Here is a 5,546-nt window from a genome sequence, read left to right on the forward strand (position 1 = left end):
ATAATAATGTAGATACCAAAAAGAAGAAATAAATCATAATCACACACATGCATGGATTTTTAATCTACAAGATTAGATTAGCACAATATTAAATTTTTGTCCAAATAAACAATTGAAGAGATAATTTTTTATTTCTCCTTAACCTGCCAGAATTTTCAGAATGCATAAATCGTAATTAAAATTATAAATAAATTACTTATACAACTCCAAAATTCATATAAATCTACAGAATACTCAATAAACATGTTATGGTCATTTTTCAGAAAGCATTTTCCAAAAATAAATTATAAATAATTCTAAAAAATTCCAAGAAAATTTATGACACAGATTTATCACATTTTCTTAAATTAATTCCATAATTAAATTTATAAATCGATTTCATAATCTAAAAATTTATTATGAAACTAGACTTTTCAAATTTCATTTTTTTGTTTAGAAAGTACCAGATTTGGTTTCATATAAAATTTTTAATGATTTTTCAAACACATAGTAAAGTCTGCCTATAGCTCCAAATTTGGTTAAAAATCCGTATAAATTCATACAAAACTCCATAATTGTTACAAAAATTCATGGATGAAGTAGACATCATTGTAAACAATTTTGTAGAAGAAATAATCTTCAAATTTTGAGTATAAAATTGTCTAAAAATTCATACAAATTTTCCGGCAGATTCAAGGACCAAATAAATTCTTCAATATTCCTCTCTTTTAATGGTATAAACTACACATGCAAGCCTATTTTCACAATAATACCATAACTTTAAAACTATCAATATTTTCAAATATTTGATATACACATCACAAAATTTACATACATATATAAAAATTTCTATCTATAAATTAGTCATTTTATCATATGAATATAATTTAAAAATTTTAACAATTAAAAAAAATGAAAGGGTTGAGAGGATTTTCTTACTTAGTTGTAGGGTTGAAATGGAATAGTGAAATGGTAGGAAAATATGCAACCTTAATCTCCTTCTCTTCTTCTACTAAACTTGCTCATAGGAATTCCTTTTTTCTTTTTTTTTTTCTTTACTTTCTTTTTTGAGATGATAAAATCTGCATGTATGGATACATGTATATATAGAGAGACTCCCCTAAGGCTCCCTCTCTCTCTTTTAGTCATTCCTTTTAGTCCCATCAAATATTCTAGTTCCAAGGAGTATATTTGAGTTAATATGCATGCAATCCAAGTGTTGTTCTCTGCCGAAATATTCTTTTTTTTTTTTTTGTATATTTGTGTGTTTGTGTGGGTTTCTTAAAATTGATACACTAAGATTTTTAACTAAGGTATTTGGTAAGAATAATTATCATGTTGAATCCTTATTAAAATAATTTATAAACAACAAATATCAAACATTCACAAAATTATTATTCTTAATAATATCTTTGTTTATGATTGAATTGGGTTAATTTAAAACTAACTTTTGCACTAATATATATTTCAAATAAACTCTAGGTAAAGTTAATTAATTTATTTATTATTTTATTTTATTTTTTGAATAATTAAATACGGATTTTCATAATCTACCCTCCTAAAAAAAATTTCGTCATCGAAATTAATTCATACCTTTAGACTCGAGAAGCTGAGGGTGATTGGCACGTATCATATCTTCTCGTTCCCACGTTAACTCTTCCGTCCCACGATGTCTCCAGAGAACTCGAACCAACTGTATAGTTTTACCTCGTAATTTCTTCTCACGACAATCCAAAATTTTAACAGGCTTTTCTTCAAATGTCACATATTCATCAAGATTAATTTCCTCCCAATTGATGATGTGAGAAGGGTGTGGCTCGTATTTCCGTAGCATAGAGATATGAAAAACATTATGTACTCCAGTCAGTTGAGGTGGTAGAGCCAAACGATACGCCACTTCTCCTACTTTGCTCAGAATTTCGAAGGGTCCCATATATCGAGGTGCAAGTTTTCTTTTCTTCCCAAATCGTGTAGCACCTCGACGAGGTCAAACTTTGAGAAAAACATGATCCCCTACTTCAAATGTTAAGGGTCGTCTCCTTTGATCCGAATAGCCCTTTTGTCGACTTTGGGTTGTGGTTAGCCGTTATTTGATTAGTTTTATCTTTTCAGTGGTCTCCTAAACCAAGTCCGGTCCTAACAAGGTTACTTCCCCTACTTCAGTCCAATAGACTGGTGACCGACAAGGTCGCCCATAAAGTGCTTCATATGGTGCCATTCCAATACTGGCCTGGAAACTATTGTTGTAAGCGAACTCAATGAGAGGTAGGTATTTCTCTCAACTTCCCTTAAAATCCATAACGCAAGCTCGAAACATATCCTTCAAGGTTTGTATTGTCATTGCAGACTGCCCATCAATTTGTGGGTGAAATGTTGTGCTAAAGCATAGGTTCGTTCCCATTGCCTTCTTCAAGCTCTGTCAAAATTAAGAAGTGAATTGAGGATCACGATCAGACACGATACTAACCGACACTCCGTGTAATCTGATCACTTCTTTGATGAACAATCTATTGAGTAAATCCAACGTATCTGATGACCCGACAGGTAAGAATCGGGTTGGCTTAGTTAATCGGTCTACTACCACCCACACGACGTCATGTCCCTGTGGTGACCGAGGTAAACCCGTCACGAAAGCCATGGTTATGTGTTCCCATTTCCACTCGAGAATTGGTAAGGGTTGAAGCGTTCCTGCCGGTCTTTGATGTTCAACCTTTACTTGTTGACATGTCAGGCACTGAGACACAAACTTTGCCACATCCATTTTCATTTCGCCCCACAAATATTGGCATTTTAAGTCTTGGTATATCTTAGTACCTCCCGGATGTACTGCGAATACTGAATAATGGAATTCCTTGAGTACCTTTTCCCTTAGTGAGTTGTCACTTGGTACGAACATTCGATCTTGATATTTCAAACTCCCATCAGTGTGAATTTCCCAACCAGGCATGGCTTCACTAGATTCCATTTGTGCCTTGATGAATACTACCTCCTGATCATACTTTTGTGATTCCAATATCTCGCTCAAAATTTTAGGCGTAGCAATCTGAGCACCAAGGCAAGCCTTTTCATCTTGAACCCCCATTTGTACCCCAAATTCATTGAGCGCTCCAACCATATTCCATTCTCTAAGTGCTAAATTAGCAACAATCTCTCTATTCTTGCGACTTAGCGCATCTGCCACCACGTTAGCCTTGCCGGGATGATAGGAAAGGGTAAATTGATAATCCTCGAGATACTCTATCCAACGTCTCTGATGCATGTTTAGATCCTTTTGGGTAAACAGATACTTCAAGCTTTTGTGATCGGTGAATATCTCAAAATTTTCACCATACAGGTAGTGTCTCCAAATTTTGAGTGCGTGAACTATAGCTGCTAACTCCAAGCCATGGGTGGGATAATTCTTCTCATGGTTCTTTAATTGCCTTGATCCATATGCCACCACCTTGCCATTCTGCATCAACACACACCCAAGACCTTCGTTGGAAGCATCACAATTCACGTTGTACCCAACGTCAGATTCTGGCACTATGAGAGTAGGGGCACTCGTCAATATTTTCTTGAGTTCTTGGAATGAATTTTCACAAGACTCATTCCATTCAAACTTTACCCCCTTTTGAGTCAAATGTGTCATTGGTTTGGCCAATTTTGAGAAGTCTTGAATGAATCTTCGATAGTAACCGACCAATCTTAAGAAACTACGAATCTCGAATGTGTTCTTGGGTTGCTTTCATTCTGTCACTATTTCTACTTTAGTTGGGTCTACTGATATTCCCTTTTCAGATACCACATGACCCAAAAACTTTACTTCCTTCATTCAGAACTCACATTTACTAGCCTTAGCATACAATTGGTTCTCTCTCAAAGTTTGAAGTACCATTCTCAAATGTTGTTCATGGTCTCTTTTAGACTTGGAGTACACCAAAATATTATCTATGAAACTATCACAAATTGATCTAAGTAAGGCGTGAATATTTTGTTCATTAAGCTCATGAACACGCTTGGTGCATTGGTTAGGCCGAATGGCATCACTACGAATTCAAAGTGGCACGATCACTTAGTTGGGTGGCTAGCCAGCTTAGTTCTGGAAAATAAAGATCATATGGAACTAGGGCTACCTCATGTGGTGTGCGAGTATGCTGATGTATTTCCAAAGGAATTACCAGGACTACCCCCAAAGCGAGAAGTAGACTTTACCATTGAATTACAACCTGGTACATCACTGATCTCAATGGCACCATATCATATGGCACCAGCTGAATTAAGAGAGCTAAAGACACAGTTGCAGGAATTATTGGACAAGGAATTTATAAGGCCAAGCACATCCCCGTGGGAAGCACCAGCCTTATTTGCTAAAAAGAAAGATGGGACACTTAGGTTGTGCATTGATTACCGACAGCTCAATAGAATCACCATTAAGAATCAGTATCCACTACCTAGGATTGGTGACCTTAATATTGTGCTAGTCTAATCTTGTAGATTAAAAATCCATGCATGTGTGTAACTATGATTTATTGGTATCTAAATTATATATTTCATACCATGGTTTAAATAAATTGTTTATTTAAATTTTGTACAATTATTTATTATTGTGTGACATATGTAATATTTTATGTTGAAAATTTTAGTGAGTTGGTATAACATTATTAGTAATTAAATGTTGAATTATTGTGAATATCTCAACAAGTAAAGAAATACGAAATTTAACCAATGATACATTAAAATTTAAAAGTGATGGGGTGAGCCCGATTTAGAATCTTGCGCAAGTGAGTTGCGAACCCCTAACATGACACGGGAAGGTATTTTGGTTCTTATCGGTGTAGGCGATATAAGGTTGGTGGTGCGGGTGTCACAACATAAACTATTCCCTTGGGGCAGACCGTGATGTCACGTCTCGAGTATGTAACCCTGGTGCGTGGGCATCATTGGTAGTTATAATAAGTAACATTTGAACATTTGACCAAAGGGAAGTGAGAATTACCCGTGGCCATTGCTTAGCGGTTGAGTGGAAATAGTGCTCCGCGGGGAGTTACTTAAATTTATCTGATAAACTAAATCTATGAAACTTTAAGAAGAAAGGTGGGTATATTCCTTATGATGAAATACTGCTTCCGTTTGTTATATTTTTTTTATTTGATTTATTATTATCTATTGTTATTATTTCAACTGATAACATTCCCTGTATGCTTACTAAATGTTACTTGTTATTCTGTTATTACACATTATTCATAAATTGTAAGTATTATTATCGGGGTGGGTATTTCAGGTTGTAGTATTTTATTGAGCTCGTCGCTCATTGACATTTCCGTTGCCCTGGCGTTTTATGCCAGGTACTGAAGAAACCGAAGGAAACACCGAGGCGTTGCAAGGCGACACTCAGCTTTGGTTAGCTTGAAGAGTGCCCAAGATCCATGAACCATTTTTCTAAGTTTCTAGTTTTTTTTATTATTTATTTATGTTATATTCGTATTGTTTTTATGTACTAAGACTAAGTTTTAAGTTTTTATTGGAGTTGTAATTTAAAAACTTTTAATTTCTGGATTATTAATTAATGCTAGTAATATTGGTGA

Source organism: Camellia sinensis, chromosome 4 (genome assembly GCF_055761805.1).
Source record: "Camellia sinensis isolate YWXY chromosome 4, ASM5576180v1, whole genome shotgun sequence".
Lineage (NCBI taxonomy): Eukaryota > Viridiplantae > Streptophyta > Magnoliopsida > Ericales > Theaceae > Camellia > Camellia sinensis.